At 43.4% G+C, this 19,982-nt stretch overlaps 1 long non-coding RNA gene across 1 annotated transcript in view; it reads left to right on the plus strand.

Annotated features, from left to right (window-relative positions):
- Window positions 1–17,613, plus strand: part of LOC140847696 (uncharacterized) — a 73,361-nt gene extending 55,748 nt beyond the window's left edge. Inside the window, exons 2-3 of the long non-coding RNA XR_012127748.1 lie at window positions 14,094–14,213; window positions 16,533–17,613. This is a non-coding gene — a long non-coding RNA (uncharacterized lncRNA). The remainder of the gene's footprint in view (window positions 1–14,093; window positions 14,214–16,532) is intronic.
- Window positions 17,614–19,982: the final 2,369 nt, after the last annotated feature.

Here is a 19,982-nt window from a genome sequence, read left to right on the forward strand (position 1 = left end):
GTTTAAGGCTGAAAACCAAAAGTGCAGTGACTATCCAATTTTGTTTCAAAGGAAGTAATATACAGAAACATTTTAAAAAACTACAGTTAGGGGGGTGTAGGTGGAACAGCCTCTTTCACTTTCCCTGGGTAGCTTCTGAGACAGCTGGAGGGAAGCTTTATGGTCCATGGAACCAGAGTGTTTACGAACTACCATGTAGGCAGGGAGGAAGGGCAGCAGTCTGCTCATCTGTGAATGAAGTGGAGGGAATGTTTGAAAGAAATGAGACAAGATAACTACCTTCAATTATTTTAAGAAGCAAGTTGACTTTTCTGTGAAGTGCCAGAGAAAAGAGTGAGGCTGGTGAAGGGGAGATTTAAGAAGGCAACTTGTTTGATATTAGGAAAAAGAAGCTATCTGGAAACTAGTTGGCCAATGGTGGAATGAACGTCTAAGTTTAATAACAAACCTCCTGTCACTAGAGGAATTCACGCAGAGATAGAACCAATGACAGAACCATTTCTTACCAGTGGGAAATTTAGTCATTAACATCCCTCCAAATTCCCTAGGAATCCATGTATTAGGACTTCCTGTTGTGAGTGACAGAAGCTCTCCTTCCACTTAAACTTGCGTGATGGAAAACCCTAAATTTGCCCCTAGCTTCTGATATGGCTGCATTCAACAGTTTACAATTTTGTATCTCTATTTTTTTTATTTTTCCTTTTTGGCTTCTCAGGCAGACTCCTTTCACATGCCAGCCAAGGCTCTCAGCAATCCCAGGCTCATACTCTCCTCACACCTAGAAATCTTCAAGAGAGGACAGACCATTTTCCTCAATGGCTCATGCAGAAATCTAGGGAAAGCCTACTTATGGTCATGTGCTCATCCCTGATACAATCTCAGCATCCAGGCAGGTGGGATACACTGAATGGCCCTGTCATCATGAACCCATCCCTGTCACAGGCAAGTCTGAATCATGTGAATGACAATGGGGTGGAGTATTTCCCCAAAGGAAAAACATGGTGAGCAGAAAAGTAACGGATGTCCATTATATTCTAAGAAAAATATGTAAAACCCAAAGCTTTGATGGTTACACCTGATCACTTAGGTGAATTCAAAAGGAAAGACAAAGGTAGTAGTTGAGCTTTTGCAGCTTACAACCAAGAAAGTACTGAGTCCCTTCACGTTTGGCTTAGAGAGAGCTTTCCAGAATTAACAAAGAAAATCATGCTGTTTTCACCATTGCGCTGCAATGAAATGGTGTACTAGGACAAGGAGGTGTGTGCTGCCACTGAATGTGCCTCTGCAACAGATGGGAATTGCTTTTTCTTGAAATAGCTACTGATGTGGGGATGTTAAGATTAGCTAGGGCAATGGTTTCCATTTGTAGGAATTTATATTATGATAATCAACCAACCAGAAGGAGCTGTTAGTCATCCTGTCCCTGTTTAGAGGCAGAGCTTTGCAAATAAAACAGGACAATATCCATGTAGGCTAGATATATGTACGTATGTGTGTGTTTCTCCTCTCCTATATATATGCAGACATTTATAGACGTTTCAAAATGAGTCCACATATTTCTGGCAAATAGAGAGAATACCATAATGTGTAAGAGCAAGGTTTGGGAAGCATTCACACAAGTTCAGCTGTTCAGCTCCCAATTCTATCATTTACTAGAGTTGTGACTTTAGGTAAAATATTTAACCTTTCTGTAACTCATTTTTTCTCATCTATTCTTAACAGCAACAACCCCATAGAATGAATTAATTAAATGAAGAGTAATTGAAAAGCATTTAGATGAGTGACTGGAACATCAGGAGCACAGAATGAAGTTTGGCATCGTTATTATTTCGGTCACCAACTCCGTGTGTCCTCACTACCTAACAGCCTTAGGGTTCCCACAGCATTCTAGCATGCCACAGTATACTGTGCTCAGGCCATTTTTAATCTCATGATTACATCTTACAATTTTCAATCTTATGATTAATCTCATCATCTTACTATTCCCCCATGCACACATCAAACAGTAGCCAAAACATTATTAGGTTTTCAGAACAAAGAAAACTCAAAAAAGATAAGCTATCAAGCAAGGAAGTTGACTTAACAACAGATCATTTATATTAAAAATTCTATGTATGCAATAGTTTGGAGCCAAAGTAATTCTGTAAATGTAAATTTTTCAAAAAGAAGAAAAGGGGGAAAAAGTCAGAAATTGGACATTTAATTTCTTGAAATGAATTATGTCCCTATCAAGTAGTCCTTGTGATATGAATGGTACATCCAAAGACGAAGATAGGAAGGAAATGAAAACTAATTTATAATATTGCTTACTAAGGTAAATTCATCATCACTCATCAATGGTTAATTTGAGTATCTGAAAATAGGCACAAACTTATGCTGGTCCCAGCTACTTTATAGGAAATATTTAAAAAATAGAAGATAACGCTTTCCAGAAGTGACATTGTCACCAAGTTTGTGTCTAACTTTTTTCCCATAAAGAAGATTTGCTGGATATGAATGGAACTGTCCCTTTTGGAATCCCCCATCTGTCACTGTATAAATTGGATTCAGAGAAAGGAATTTGGTTGCTACAAATTGGATTTCGGTACCACAGGTAAGATAGGCAGTAGAACAGGCAATTCTCAGAAACCAAGACCCAGTAACAGGAAACTACCCTTTAAAGGGAAAATGGGGAGAGAAACCTGGCAAATATTTCATGGATTCACAAGAAGTATCAGTTACCTTTGCTAATGCTTTTTAGCTGTTATGGTGTCACCTAATATAGCGTAACAGCTATGGTCCAGAAAGGAAGACTAGGTAGGAAAAAGAAAAATAGCTAATAATGGATATGGGAGAGCTTAGCTTGTTGACAGCCTGAGCAAATGATCAAAACATATTCCAGTGAGATTTCTTGCCTGCATTTGGATTCAGAGTTCCCAGGAAGATAAAATGGGAAAGAATTTTAGAGGACATGTAGTTCAATCTTTAATCATTGCATGAATTCCCATTATGATAATCCTCAAAAGCAGACTTTCACCTAGACTAGAATATACCCAGTGGTATTTTCCAGAACAATCCATTGCAATACTATGTAGTGTGGACTCTGAGAAAAGTCTTGCTTCAACTGAGTATAAATTGATCTCCTGGAAACTTCCATGCATTAATCCTAGATTGATCACTTTAAACTTTCTCCAAAATTACTAAAATAGATTTATTCAATTATTCAGTAACTATTTATTAATCATTTGTCACATGTGAGACACTATTTTAAAACCTGTATAGGGGATACAACATGAAAAAAAATAGTTCTTGCTCTCAAGCTGCTTAAAGAGACAAAAGAGATGTATGGAATTCACTTCAGCACTGATCAGTTTTATGGTACAAAGTTACAAGGGAGATATGAGCAAGATTTCATTATGCCAGTGGAGACCGGAGTCACCTCTTCCTACAGAGGGCCTGCAGAGAAGGCTTAGTGAAGGGAAAAGAATGGGGAAGTGACATTATAGGGTGACTCAATGGCATGAGCAAGGGCAAAGGTGAGAAGCTTTGGGTTTTGATGCCTCCTGCACTTGCAGCTTGTGCATTAAGATGGAGAACCCTGAAAATGTTCTCTTGCTGCATATGTGCAGTTCTTAATATATAAACTGTCATACTCTAAACCTGAAATGGATGGACCTTAACTTGGCCATTTCTCTGTATGTGAGGGCAAGATACTTACCTGAATAATGAATATTATTATGTTCTCTGTACAGGTGTGTGTGTATGCACATATGTATAAATTTATATTTGCAATGTGGGAGTATATATGTGGATGTAGGTGTGTGTATGTGAATTTCTGCCACCTGGAAGGTGTGTGTATGTGAATGCATATATGTACATGTATAGAGTGTAATGTGGGGGTGGAGGTTGGTGGCATGAGTTCCTTCTAAATTAAAAAAGTGTGAGGTCTCTCACCAATGAACTATAATATCTCCTGGAGGAGAACCAAGTGGGAAAGCCCCAGATGGATTGAACAAGTGGTATTTTATCCTTGACTATTACAGGAACTAGTTGTCCCAAGACTAATTCCAGGTGGCAGAAATACAATGGTGCAAACTTCAGGCAAACTGGGCAAGACTCCAGCAGGAGCCCAAGTTTGCTTCTGATTCCACAAGGAACCAGCCCTTTAGAGGACTAGAAGGTTGTGTTTTAAACATGACAACTGTTATGCCTTTTGTATTTTCTATAATTATTGCCTTTTTGTTCTCTGAGCATTAAAGTTCTTTTTGAAAATGTCAGCCTGTCTCAGCTGAGCAAAGGAAAACAAGAAAAGTTGTTTCAATTCATGCATTTGCAGTTTTTAAAGAGGAACAGGGCTCCCTGGGGCCTGATATAGTAGAGGCCAGGATAATTTAATGGGGAAGATACCCCTAGGGAAAAGGGAAATCTAAGGGAAAGAAGCTGAGTGGGCACTTAATCAACCACCCCTCTTCACAAAGACAATTTTCTGGACTCTTTATACACTCACATTATGAGAGATTCCATATTTTTTTAAATGTTTCCAAAATTAAACTTTTTATTGAAGGAAAATGCTTGTACAGTCTAAAAAAGAAGAGAAAATATAGATAAGCATAAAGCAGAAAATCAAAATGAGCCATAATTCTATCTCCTTAACACTGATAACATTCTGGTATTATTGTCTACACTTTCTATTTTATAAATGTATATACATTTTTGGCACAAAAGTGGAATTAAATTGAACTTAGTATTTTTCTTTTTTCATTTATTATACTGTAACCCTCTTTATAGTGGCTTTTATTGAAAATCAAGCATATTTGATTTTTTTTGGTATCACTGATATACAATTAAATGATCAACATTGTTGTTACTAGATTACCCCCATTATCAAGTCTCCATGACATACTCCATTACAGTCACTGTCCATCAGCATAGTAAGATGCTATAGAGTCACTACTTGTCTTCTCTGTGCTGTATTGCCTTCCACGTGCTCCCCCTTACATTATGTGTGCTAAGCGTAATGCCCCTTATTCCCCTTATCCATCCCTTCCCACCCACCCTCCCCAGTCCCATCCCTTTGGCAACGGTTAGTCCATTCTTGGGTTCTGTGAGTCTGCTGCTGTTTTGTTCCTTCAGTTTCAGTTTTTGCTTTGTTCTTATGCTTCACAGATGAGTGAAATCATTTGGTACTTGTCTTTCTCCATCTGGCTTATTTCACTGAGCATAATACCCTCTAGCTCCATCCATGTTGTTGCAAATGGCTGAATAATATTCCACTGTGCATATGTACCACATCTTCTTCATCCATCTACTGATGGACACTTAGGTTGCTTCCATTTCTTGCCTATTGTAAATAGTGCTACAATAAACATAGGGGTGCATATGTATTTTTGAATCTGTGATCCTGTTTTCTTAGGGTAAATTCCTAGGAGTGGAATTCCTGGGTCAAATGGTATTTATATTTTTAGTTTTTTGAGGAACCTCCATATTGTTTTCCATGATGGTTGAACTAATTTACATTCCTACCAGCAGCATAGGAAGGTTCCCCTTTCTCCGCATCCTTGCCAGCAATTGTTGTTGCTTGTCTTTTTGATGTTGGCCATCCTAGCTGGTGTGAGGTGATATCTCATTGTGGTTTTAATTTGCATTTATTTCTCTGATGATTAGCAACATGGAGCATCTTTTCATGTGCCTGTTGGCCATCTGAATTTCTTCTTTGGAGAACTGTCTCTTCATAAACTTCGCCCATTTCTTAATAGGGTTATTTGCTTTTTGGTTGTTGAGGCATGTGAGTTCTTTATATATTTAGGATGTTAACCCCTTGTTGGATATGTCATTTCCAAATATATTCTCCCATACTGTAGGATTCTTTTTTGTTCTGCTGATAGTGTCCGTTGTTGTACAGAAGCTTTTTAGCATGATGTAGTCCCATTTGTTCATTTTTTATTTTGTTTCGCTTGCCCAAGGAGATGCATTCAAGAAAAAGTTGCTCATGTTTATATTCAAGAGATTTTTGCCTATGTTTTCTTCAAAGAATTTTATGGTTTCATGACTTACATTCAAGTCTTTGATCCATTTTGAATTTACTTTTGTGTATGGGGTTAGACAATAATCCAGTTTTATTCTCTTGCATGTAGCTGTCCAATTTTGCCAACACCAGCTGTTGAAGAGGCTGTTCATTTCCCCATTGTATATCCATGGCTCCTTTATCAGATATTAATTGACCATATATGCTTAGGTTTATATCTGGGCTCTCTATTCTGTTCCATTGGTCTATGGGTCTGTTCTTGTGCCAGTACCAAATTGTCTTGATTACTGTGGCTTTGTAGTAGAGCTTGAAGTCAGGGAGCATAAACCCCCCATTTTATTCTTCCTTTGCAGGATTGCTTTAGCTGTTCAGAGTCTTTTGTGGTTCCATATGAATTTTAGAACTATTTGCTCTAGTTTGTTGAAGAATGCTATTGGTATTTTGATAGGGATTGCTTTTTTTGAATCTGTAGATTGCTTTAGGCAGGATGGTCATTTTGACAATATTAATTCTTCCTATCCATGAGCATGGAATGTGTTTCCTTTTATTCGTATCTTCTTTAATTTATCTCATGACTGTATTGCAGTTTTCAGAGTATAGACTTTCAGTTCCTTGGTTAGGTTTTACAGTGTTTTTTAAATTGTACTTGTATAGCAACATTTTCAGGGTGGCCCAGAACTCCAAACAATGTATTCAATTACATTCCAATTGTGAAGTGTCGCGACCCTTCAGGGACCGAAGCAACACGACCAAGGTCTTGATTCTTCTCTAGGCTTTATTCTCTCACAGTGGTTACAGCAGTTGTCGGGCAGCTCTTCTCCCTCCCGGCGGGCTCCCTTATATTCAGTCACCCAACCAATCCGGGACAGTATCATGCATGACCTTTAAGCGGATAGGTGTCACGCGCCACTCTAAGCGGGCAGCACGAGCTGTGCACGGGTACGGAAGTATGCTGGGCCAATCCCCAACAGGGAAGAGGGCATTGTCCAGCTAGAGTGGGGCTCAGCCTCGGCCGTAGGCTGGGCCCCCACATCTCCCCCTTTATTGTTTTATAACCAAAGGTCTATCGGGATCATGCCTGTCTTAGGTCGTCCGGAGTCTGCAGCATTCTTACCCGTCCTCAGGCAACAGACAGCTTAGGTCTGCGCCCTGTCTTAGGTTGATATGCGCAGCTCCTGATCTTACCCGTCCTTGACTACTGATCCAGCATATTAAGCCATACTCTAGGGGAGATGCCTTCCTCTAGCGCTGCCATGGCCTGCAACAGGACCTTCCGTTCTCCCCGTTGCTGTTTTTGTAACAGACTTTCCTCCCAAGCAGGAGAGGCCCACAATTAGCAATATTCCTATGACACCTACACCTGACCAGGCTTTGGTGGCGTTTAACATCTTGCCTAACTGTCTGGACAAGTTGGCAGCTTTAGAATAATTATGAAAAGGAATACCAGTAATACACCCTCATATACGCAGCCCACAGACAAAACCTCCCCCAAGAGGTCCAATTGTTCTTGAAGAAGGTTCAGTGGCCTGGGACAGACCATTCAGCATCTCTGCCGTAGGAATGGTGATAGCGCGGCGGTGGCTGCAGCTGCAGCTCGGCTCCGCCGTCGCCTGCTGTAGGATCCACGGCAGGAGCAGAAGCAGTGCGATCATCTTGTACCTCTGCTCCGGGGTTTTCCACTCTGCATATCAGACGTTCAGGCACCCAAACGGGGTTCTGCTGGCCCTGTGGAAAAACACAAACCGAGCCTCGGGTCCAGATTATCACTGGGTCCGGGCCTTTCCATGTTCCTTCCAAAACATCCTTCCACAAAACGTTAGGCATGTGTTTTGGATTGGATTGTTGGCCGTGCCACTCTGCTGCACTGCGGCCATTTTTGTCCAGTGTTCTAAAATCTTCTCCTATTCCCCATTTTTGTTTATATAAGGCATTCTTGAGGGTGAAGTGGGTGCGTTCCACCATACCCTGACCCTGAGGGTTGTCTCTAGCTCCCTGCTGCTCTCATGACACAAAAGGATGTCATCCATATAATGATAGATGATTATCAGGGGAAACTGTTTCCTGACAGTTTGTAAGGCCTTCTTTACATACACATGGTGGGGCTATTAGCCATGCCCTGTGGCAATAAACCTTTGACAGTCTCTGGGGTGAAGCGGGATGGAGAAGAAACTGTCTTTGATACTTTTTCCTAATTACAAAAATAGGTGTGTTCCATGGCGAGGTAGAGGGCTGGAGGTGACCAGCTGCTATCTGTTCTTGTACTAAAGTGTGGGCTGCTTCCTTCTTTTCTTTGGTGAGGGGCCACTGAGGTACCCACACAGGCCTTTTTAGGCTGTTTTCCCTCAGTGGCCCCGAAGAAAAACCCAATCCTGGTCCTCCGTCCCCATCCTCTCTCTAAAGGGGGAAGTATCCTAGTTATGATTTAGATGGACTACGTCGCTAATTCCGCGAACCTTTTGATTTCGTCGCCACTCTGCGAACCTTTTGATTTCGTCGCCACTCTGCGAACCTTTTGATTTCGTCGCTGCTCTGCGAACCTTCACTGGCACCTCCTCATTCCATATATTATAATAAATAATGTCACAAACACTAACAGGACACACACACTACACATAATATCACAAACACTAACAGGACACACACACTACACATAAACACCCACCGCAACTGCCTGCTGTCTGCCCTGCCACGTATACTTTCAGTTTACTCGCCGATCCACTCACCCTCCTCAGTTCCCTCTCCCGGTCTGGCCAACCGACCGAACAGCGTCCAGCGATGTTCATCGGCAGGCACCAGGGTCAGTGGATCAGGTCGCGACGAGGTTTAACGATTCCCGGGGTTCGGCACCACTTGTCACGACCCTTCAAGGACCGAAGCAACACGCCCAAGGTCTTGATTCTTCTCTAGGCTTTATTGTCTAATCTCTCACGGTGGTTACAGCAGTTGTCGGGCAGCTCTTCTCCCTCCCGGCGGGCTCCCTTATATTCAGTCATCCAACCAATCCGGGACAGTATCATGCATGACCTTTAAGCGGATAGGTGTCACGCGCCACTCTAAGCGGGCAGCACGAGCTGTGCACGGGTACAGAAGTATGCTGGGCCAATCCCCAACAGGGAAGAGGGCATTGTCCAGCTAGAGTGGGGCTCAGCCTCGGCCGTAGGCTGGGCCCCCACAGTGAAGCATTTAGGTTGGTTCCATTTTTATATTTTTAGTATGACATTATAATAACTATATTTTATTTTCAATTGAGAGAAGAGAGGGGTGGGAAGGTGACCTTTTTATACACCAAATCCTTTTCTATTCATCTAAAATTTTTATTGCAACTTTGGATTCTACTCTAAGCATTTATTAGAAGACAGGTGGGCAAATTTTTCTAAAGGGCAAGATAGTAAATATTTTGGCCTTTTGGGCCAGCTGGTCTCTGTTGCAACCTCTCATTTCTGCTCTTGTAGCACAAACACCAAAGCAGTCATAGATAATATTCAAATGAATGGGCCTAATTGTGTTTCAATAAAAATTTATTTATATAAGCTGTCAGTAGGCTGGATTTGGCCCATGGGCCATGCTTTGCTGACCTCTGCCTTAAAGGGTACTTGTAATGTTCTGTCTTACCTCCACCCTTTACATGATATGTTCTATAATATTATGAGCTTAATATGGGCCAGTGCTCTTCCAGGCTTGGACAGGACAAACGTGAAGTGGATGCAGATTCTCTCCCTATGGAATTCAATATTCTGTAACAGTGATTGAGGAGCAAAATTCTAATAGGAATATATGCAATTAGGGATGCAGCATTTAGGATTGTCTCCCTGTCTGGATCACAGAAACATGATGCTAATGCCCAGGAAACTTCCTGCTACCTCAGTCATACAAATCAAATCTGGGAACCCAACAACATGAGAAGAAAATAGTAATTGAGCAGAAAGTAGAAGTCACAAAACTAGTACATTTCTTGCAACTCATTAGTTGCATGACTTTTAGCAATATCTTTAACTTCCCTAAACCTTGGTTTCCTCATCTGTAAACCAGGGATAATAATGGGTCTATATGAGGATTAAGTGAGGTCATTCATGTGAGCCATTTAGCCCAGAACATGGAATAAGTACCTTATAAATGTCACCTATTTTTAGTGAAAGGAATAGAGCCATTGTGGGGCTCACACTTAGATAATTGCCTACAAAATAGGCAATATTCTTCATTTGTTCACTAAACTTTTTTATAATTACAACACATGGAAAGAATATGTGTCTGGAAAGAAAGAGAACTATAAAAAGTAGGCACCAAAACTGAAATCTGGAGATCTGAAGTCATTTGTAGTAATAGACTCACCTAAATCTTTACACATATAAAGGTATTTTGTACACCCTGTGCTTGGCCCACATTATGCACCTCCACAGAGCTTGTCAGGCCCTCCTGCCTACCAGCCCTCAGCAAGTTACTGTGCTACAGGAACCATTGCAGTGGCATCTTACGCCATCCCCATGGTCACAGGCCCTAGTCGCATGCACCACTGCCTGGTCTCCTACAGCCTCCCCTCCCTGGGGGTAAGAGTCATGGGGCTCATGTGCCCATTGAGACCCCACCCCACCCTGACAAACAATGGCTCTCCTCCAGTAGCGACCAGTGGGGGCAGACAATGCAACTCACAAGTAAGGGGGAGTGAACGTCCTCAGGAGCAAAGTTTTACAAATGAGAGACAGGAGACATAGCCAGCAGATACACTGTTCAACCTTCCTCCACCGCTCAGACTGTTCTGAGTTCCCAAAACCACCCCCAGTAATGTGTTAGCACTTAAGTACGTGCTAGCACATAAGCTGTGCCTCAGGCTCAATTGTCCAGGGGACCCAGGCTAAGACACAGGGTATCTCATTTAATCATCATGCCAATCTAAATGGTAACCCTGTGAGATAGGGATTTCTCTTCTATACATGAGGAAAGGCCGTAAGGGCATCTCGCTTCTGTGGCTGAAGTGGCTTGTGCAGGCAAGTCAAAACCAACCCAGCCACTTGACTCAATGAACCGCCATGACACTAAGCTGTTTCTAATATTATGTGCTTCCAATTAGGCTTTATAAACATTCAGAGTGAAAGAAAAAGTTCACTTACGTTCATCTCTCAGCCTTCTTTCATATCCACAAAGGGATCAGAGCCTGGGTCTACTAGAAAAGCTCAGTTTTCCACATGTTGTACAGAAAATATTCAGTTCCATCTCTTGAGTGTTTCTTGTATTACTCACACAAAATGCTTTACTTCCAAATTGCCAAATGTGTGTGAGATGTTTTACCAGCAAAAGTAAGCTAGTCTCCAACAATTTAATTAAACTCTGACACTATCTGCCCAGAGACAGCATCAGATCACACAGGCTAAGAGCTCTCCTCCCACCCTAGCCTTCAGAGGCCAGTCACCAAGTCTAGTTTGTTACCTGTGCTCCTGACCTACTGGTTATAGCTCAGAGGTTCCAGCAACCTCCTCCTTGGGTTCAGTTTAATTTGCTGGAGTGGTTCACAGAACTCATGGAAACACTTATTTTTACTAGCTTATTAAGGATATGGTAAAGAATGTAGATGAACAACCTGATGAAGAAATATATAGGGTGAGGCATGGGAGCGTTTTGATAAGGAAAAGTTCTGAGATGTCCTAAATTAAGAGACTTAACGGCTGGAGAATGCAGAAGAGAAAAGGCAAAGTCATCAGTCATAGCCTTGAGCCTTAGCTAACCAGAGATTCCATGCTCCTGGATGAAGTCATTTCAACAATTACCTGGAAGGTCCCCCAAATCACAGCATCCTCCCTGTGCATGATCAGGGTCCGACCACTACCAAGAGATCTATAAGCCTTCTCTCTGGACTAGCCACCTGTTCCCAGAATTTCCACACTTTGTGTTAGCCTGCCTTCTTTACCTATAGCCAACATAAATTTAAAGAACTTTCTTTCCTTGAAATCCCTTATAAATGTCCTGTTTTTGCATCTACAGGACAACTTGTTTCTGTTAACTGCCCTTGCTGTTGGTGAAGCAGAAACTTCCTGTCACAGAACTCAGTCCTTTTTTTGGCTAGCATCTGTAAAAGCTTAATAAAGCCCTTGTGGGTAAAACTGAAACATTTCCAGCATCTCTCGCCTGGCTTTAGTGCATCTCCATATCAATAGGTATTTCCAAAGGGTGGAGAGTAGTCCATCTCCATTTCAGTAGGTATTACAAGGGGGAACAAGGGAATATCTGAACCAGAGAGGTTGGGTGGGTCCCCTTTTTCTGCAGCTGGGTCATGAGAGATGTGAACGAGCAGAAGTGGACTACTGCTTGTAAACAATAAAACAGTTTCTCCCACTTTATTTCTCCCTTTGACTGATTTCGGTTTTAAAGTATTTTGCCCAGGGGTTTTCCCCCTGGAGTTATATCTGGTGGTAATCAGCAGGACCTCGGAACCTGAAATCTCTCTTCATGAGTGTGACCCTTGGAACGGGCTGCCCCTAGAGATGGTGGGGAGATCCCCAGAACACCCCTGTCATGGATGGTGGGGAGGCTCCAGTGGCTGCAGCTTCACCCGAGAGCCCCCATCTGTGGAGCTTACACTTGGGGAGTTTCTAGTGGGGAAAACATATGCAGAGCTCTGGCAGGTGTTAAGGGGATTGGGCATGAAAAATATCATCTATAATATGAACCTCCAGGCCCTGATGAGGAGTTGTTCACTGTAGGAATGAGAAATCTGGTGCTCCATACAGCTCTCCCACCTCTCTTTGGGTCCCTAGTGACTATTCTTGCCCCCAACATAGGGAATCCCATAAGTAAGGCTACTTGTACTTTAGCAGATCTGGGGGAAGTTGAAACAATAAAAACATGGAAGGAAGTATGGGCTATTACTGAAAGGAGAGGTGCAAGGAGCCCCGTGAAGGTCTCAAAGACCCATATGTAGGTTGATTTGACAAAGGCCAGGATAGTAAAAGAAAAACTTGATGGGCAGCCCAATAGGATCTTCTTAGAACTGTGGCACCAATTAAAGCCAGAGCAGCAGTTCCAGCTGCTAAGGTCTAGGACACGAAAGCTGGAGGAAAAGCCCTATGTCTGGCATGTGTCCCTGCATGATTTCCTGGGGGACAGTATTCAGGTTCCACCTGAGCCTCCCCCACCCAGGAGGATGACTGGGCATCGCAGTTTGACTGAGGGTGGGAGTCAAGGCCCCTACCTTGGGGAACATGGTGGGGACCAGAGGCCACATGTAGAATTCTCAATTCATTGGTCCCCCGTGAATGTACAATGTGTCCTGGCACTGGTGGACACAGGAGCTGAATGTTCTCTGATTTGTGGCAACCCTGAGCATTTTTGTGGGCCCCATGCTGTGAAAGTTGGCTGTGGGGGAAAGGCAATTAGAGTGAAGAAAGCCCAAAACACATTGGGTTAGGATGTTTACCCCCAAAGGAGTATACTATCTACATTTCCCCCATCCCTGAATATATTTTTGGTGTAAATATCCTGCAGGGCCTGTGGTTACAAACAACTGCAGGTGAGTTCAGACTGAGGGTGGTAAACGCAGTTCTGAAGGGACATGCTCAGCAGCCACCTGCAGCTCTTTCTGTACCTCAGAGGGTGACAAATACTAAGCAGTATAAATTGCCTGGGTGACAAAAGGAAACTGGAGAAACTCTACAGGAGTTGGAGAAGGTGGGTATCATAAGGACCACTCATAGTCCTTTTAATTCCCTGGTGTGGCCAGTGAGAAAGTCACATGACTCTTGGCATATGAACATGGATTACAGGGAACTGAATAAAGTCACACCCCCTCTGCATGCTGCTGTCCCCTCTATAGCAGCCCTTATGGACACCCTCAGGCATGAACTAGGAAGGTATCATTATGTTGTGGACCTTGCTAATGCTTTCTTCTCTATTGACATATCAAAGGAAAGTCAGAAACAGTTTGCCTTCACACGGGAAGGCCGACAGAGGACATTCACTGACCTTCCACAGGGATACCTCCACAGTCCCACCATCTGTCATGGACTTGTAGCCCAGGACTTGATCACATGGAAGAAACTGCAAATGGTGCAGCTGTATCACTGCATTGATGATAAAATGCTTATGTCTGATTCTCTTACAGATTTTGAAGGAGAAGTTCCTAAACTGCTACAACATCTACAAGAGAAAGGACGGGCTGTGAACAGCACCACGGTTCAGGGACCTGATTTGTCTATAAAGATCTTGGGGATTGTCTAGTCAGGTAAAACTAAAGTTATCCCAGAAGAAGTCATAGACAAGGTCCAGGCTTTCCCTACTTCTACCACTGTGACAGTATTAACAAGCGTTTTTGGGTCTTTTGGGCTAATGGAGAGAGTTTATCCCACACTTGGCACAAATTCTGAAGCCCTTATACTGGTTGGTATGAAAGGGCATCAGGTGGGACTGGGATGAGATGTGTGCAGCTGCTTTTACTGCTGCTGAGCGAGCAGTCAATGCCATACAGGCCTTGAATGGACTCATCAATGCCTTGTGAGTTAGATGTTCATGTAACTGAAGGTGGTTATGGATGGGGCCTTTGGTAGTGGCTTGAATGACTGTACCAACCCACTGGATTCTGGTCACAACTATGGAAAGGAGCAGAGGTCTGGTATACCTTGATAGAGAAGCAATTGGCTGCTGTGTACCATGCCTTACTAGTTACAGAGCCTGTCATTGGAACAGCTTCAACCAAGGTAATAACAACCTATCCCATTGCAGGGTGGGTGGTGAGACTGGTCCCAAAGGCCACAGAGTGGCATAGCACAGATGCCTACAATGGTCAAATGTGGTGCATACTGACAGTAGTGTAGCACCCTCTTCAATAGCCCCTTAAGTAGAGAACTCCAGTACTTATTGGAGTCAGTAACATATACCAGTAAAAAGCAAGAAGTTGCTTTTGAGCCATTGGTAGCCTAGAGCCCTAATCAGGAGGGAAAAGCCCCTATATATGAAGATACTTGGTATACAGACAACCTCAGTAGTGGGCAGTCCCCAAAGTAGAGGGCTGTGGCTTTCAATTCTAAGACTGAGACAATATCAATGGAGGATGGATAGGGGAACAGCAGCCAATGGGCTCAGTTGTCGGTATTATGGCTTATGATCACCCAAGAGCCCTCCCCCATAGCTGTCTGCCCTGACAGCTGGGCTGTCTATCGGGGCTTGACCCTGTGGCTACCAACATGGTACCATGCCAACTGGATGGTTGGTCTCAGGCCCCTTTGGGGGCAAAAGTTGTGGCAAGACCTATGGGCCTCTGGTCAGACTAAGACTGTTACTGTAGGTCATGTGACTGGCCATTTGCCTTTGCCACCCCCAGGAAATGATGAAGCAGACACACTGGCCCAGTTACGCTGGCTACAAGGAAAGCCTGCCTCTGATGTGGCCCAATGGTTATATCAGCATTTGTTGTACATGGGGCAAAAGACAATGTGGGCTGTAGCCCGTAGGTGGGGTTTGCCATTGACCTTTGAAGAAGTCAGCAGAGCCTAGAAGGAGTGCCTTGTGTGCTCTAAGAGGGACTTAATCCAAGTCCTGCAGCAACAAGGGACAATAGTGAAGGGGCCAATACCTTTTGTCGGGTGGCAGATTGTATTAGGCATCTGCCCATATCAGAAGGATATCGGTGTGCCATGACTTGTGTGGAGACAGCTACTGGCCTGTTGGTTGCTTTTCTTGCACATAATGCAGATCAGCAAACCACCAAAAGGGGCCTAGAGCATCTCTTTGTAGCCTATGGCTGGCCTCAGGTGATTTAGAGCAATCAAGGCACCCACTTTACTGGACATGTGTTACAAGAATGGGTGCAGCAATTAGGAATAAAGTGGAAGTTTCATGTACCATATATCCTACTGGGGCAGGCATGATATAGAAGTACAATGGTTTGTTGAACTCTGGCCTGAAGTTGGACACCAATAGTCTACGGGGCTGGTCAGTTCACTTATGGACAGTGTTACGGCGTTTGAATGAGAAGCCCCAAAAAGGAGGCTTGAGCCCTGTGGACATGCTCACACACATTGCTGCCTCTCCTATACAACCATATGTGCAAACCAAGGAGGAGTTACTGAACTAGGATATGGCCAGCAGAGCAACATCCTGCTGGCAGCCCCTACTGCATTAAACCCTGGAGACACCGCTGAGTGGACATGGCCCTGGGCATTTTGACACATAGATGAGCGATGGCTGGCCCTTCTGGCACCTTGGGGAAAAGGCCTGGAGCTGGCCTTCTATGTGTTCCTGGAGTAACAGCAGAGTGGCCCCCAGAGAACACAGTAGTACACAAAACATCCAGGAAGTAAGAGCATCTTACAGGGAAGTTTTGTTTCATCTTTATGGCCAGTGCATGTACCTCCCTTAACCCTATATATTGATCCATCTGTAACTCCCACAAGGAGGGGGGTGAAAGTCTGGGATACTAGACCAGGACAAGATCCCATTCCTGTCATTGTCCTATCACAGGACCACTCTCTTTGATGTATCTTACCTGATGGACAAGATTTGTCTATGCTATTATCATTAAAACATGTATCTTATCACCTTTAAGGTTATTTTCTTCTACAGTCCTTGTGACCTGGACCCACCCACTAGCTGCAGCTGCCACATGATGACTGCTCTGAACTCCCTACCCCTTCAGCCTCTGACCACCTGTGGAATGGGCAAGCTACAGACTTAATCTGCACAGGACTCTGAACCTAGCTGGATCCTCCAGCTTGAGGGTTATCATGATTTTATTGCTGTTGCTATTGTATGTTATTAGTTTGGTAACCATGATCCAGTTTTCTTGCACATGGGACATTGCAGAAGATGGGGAATGAGTAGAATGTAAGGCAAGATTTCTGGGGGGGTGGGCTGTGGGTAAAATTGCAACATTTCCAGAATCTCTCCCCTGGCCTTAGTGCATCTCCATGTCAATAGGTGAAGTAGCCATCTGCATATCAATAGATAATTACAAGGGGAAACAGGCCATATCTGGACTGGAAAGGTCGGGCAGAGTCCCTTTTTTCTGTAGCTGGGTCACAAGAGACATGGGCAAGAAGTGGATGACTGCTTGTATGCAATAATTGGGCTTCTTCCACTTTATTTTTCCCTTTGACTGATTTTGGCTTTAAAGGTATTTTGCACTGGGATTCTTCCCCCAGAGTACAGCCCCAGAGTACAGTATATTTCAGAGCTCTCTCAGTCTGTACAGTATTTGATGTGTCAGTCCCAAGCACAGGAGCTGAGGTGCATGGCCCTCCCAGTGTGGATGGGTTCCCCTACCTGGAAACTCTCCAAACACCGTCTTTGGGCTTTTTTATGCAGGCTTCATTACACAAGCATGATAGATACAGTGACTATTATCAATTGAACTCAATCTCTAGCCCTTCCCCTCCCTAGAGTTCAGGGGTTGGGGCAAAAGGGACTGAAAGTTCCCCTCTAATCACCAGGCAGGTTTCCCTGGCAACCAGCCCCACACTTCAGTTACCAAGAGCTTTCTGAAAGGTTACTCATTAACATAAAAAAGCACCTTTTATCACTTTTATCACAGGAAATTCCAAGGATTTTAGTTGGGAGCTCTGAGCCAAATATTGTGGACAAAGGCTAAATATATAGGAGAAATACATTTTGGCCATTGGAATGACCAAACACTTATTTCCTACATATCACCCTATTGCACTGGGGCTGCTCACTCAGAAGTCACTGAGAAGATAGGACTTGTAGACAAATCCTGTAAGATCCCATCTGATATCATCCTGTCTTTTGGCCCAGGAATCTAACCTATACTCAGTTCTCTTCCAGAGAGCTTGCCCTTCAGAGCCTTACACCAAGTCCTTCCATCTGGGGCTGGGGGAGAGCACAATATCGTGCTTTAGGACTAAGGTGCAATAAAAGAGTACTGGGTGCTAGACTGAACTCTAATACCTAGTAGATGGGTGACTGCTCCAGCCTCAATTTCTTTCCTATAAGATGGGGATAATCACTATGATAGATACTGTCTGTGCCCCACCTTTGCTCTCAACAATGCCAGACAGTTCTTGAACACTCCAGAATTCTTGCATCTGTCTGCCTGTATTCTCTGGGCCTGAGGGCAGGGCACACTCAAAGTGCCAGAAAGTTTAATGACTGGAGCAGTCTCAACCCACAAGGGACAGGAATTGGTGGGTGAATACCTCAGCATTCTTGTACCCTCCAGAGGTCAATGCCTGAGATGAGTTCCACAGTCTCCCAGAGGGTCTCCAGCAGGACTTAAGCCTCATTGAGCCACTTGGGTACAAATCCCTTTCCAGCCTACCTCCCTTCCTTTCCTTATCTCATTTACCATCTTCTCACTGAGCTTCCTGGGATGAACTCACAGGTAGACTCATTTGCATTGAAATCTGTCTCAGACCCTGCTTAGTAAGAACCCTAACTTGCCTATCAGAGAACTGATTAAAAAATAATGAAAAGGAAAGTCATGAGCTCTGTTGATAAACTCCAGGAGGGTCAGAACTCTTGTGCTCACTACTGAACACCCAGTACTCAGCCCAGTATCTGGTACAGAGCACATTTTGAATGAATACTTGTTGAATGAAAGAGTGATAGGGTGAATGAATCTAAACTCATTTATCGATGCATATGAAGAATTTACACTGAGATATTTGACGAATTTACCATGCTCTGTAGGTGTTGATTCCTTCTCTTCTGATCACTCCTCATCTAGGTCTGTTCCTGGTGGTTTTGGAGCAGCTGAACAGGATCCAAGTCCTGGACCTTTCCTGCTGTATGCCCTACCTCCCTCTCCCCTGAAGTCCCACCTCTAAGAAGTGTCTTAAATACTCATAACTGTCACTTTTCTGCTCTGAAATGCTCTGCTGTCTGCGTTCAGTTTTTAACATAATAGCATCAATTAGCAGCCACAGCAAAGAGCAGTTACACTGGTGCCAATCAATGCCTCATGGGGTCTCCATGATGATTAAAAATATATCCATAATGGGTTCCTGAGTTGGTGTCCCCCTCCTTCCTCCAAGATGTGTAGCCAAGTGGGTGACTTGTTATATGCTAGGAAAAAAAGAAAGAACTCCTACCAAATATTCATTAGAGACAAGAAGTGCAATGCTCTGTTTCATTAGACTTGGCTTTTCCAGTGAGGTCTAAAAGTGGGCGCAGTACAGCTGGAGAAAGAGTTCCATGGTTTACCAGAGGACAAGACTACCTTACAAAGCTCATACCTGCCATCCCCAAGTCTCAGGCAGTGCTTCTAAACAAACAAACTTTCCAGAAAGCTGGAATGCTTACAGGTTGTTGTGTCAGAGTGTCTTACATTTCAGGAATCACAGGGAGGGACATTTGCATCTGACCCTCTCAGTTTGTAGATGAGTCACTTGAGACACACATAGATTGCCATTTCCTCTAGACTGCACAGTACATTACCGGCAGAGCTAAGAGCAGCTCCTTCATCTTCTGATTCTTTCTGATGCTCCTCCCCCGTATGCTGCCTCCTTAGTTCTTGTCAACAGGGCAAAAACAATTATATGGCTATATAGTTGTATGTGTTACATATGTGTTGGTATGTAGTAAGTTATATGTTATATGTAGTTTTATATGTGTGTTGGTATGCAGGAAGTGAATTTTTCTGGCTTATTTTTCAGGGTTTATGTCAATGTATGCCAGGTTTCCAAGGATCTTATGTGTATAAAAGATCAGCTGTGTATTTTCCCTAAATCAGGAGCCTCCTTCATCAGATGTGCTTCATCCTGTTCTTGTTTTCTATTTTAGGGATCATGAGCCTATTAAATATAGATCCTCTACTGGTTATGTCTTTTTCTGGATCTGTTTTTCTTACTGGTAAGATGAGGAAGTTGAGCAAAGGTAATCACTAGTGTGTCTTTGAATGGAAAATTCTGTGGCCACACAGCAACATGGGCTTCTCGTGTCCGCTCTGGATTCCCCACATCTGACATATTTCACCATACACCATATTTCCTTTATCCAAGACATGCACCAGGGTCAGTAAATGCTTGTTGGGTGGATGCAC

This window comes from Manis javanica, chromosome 1, assembly GCF_040802235.1.
Source record: "Manis javanica isolate MJ-LG chromosome 1, MJ_LKY, whole genome shotgun sequence".
Taxonomy (NCBI): Eukaryota; Metazoa; Chordata; class Mammalia; order Pholidota; family Manidae; genus Manis; species Manis javanica.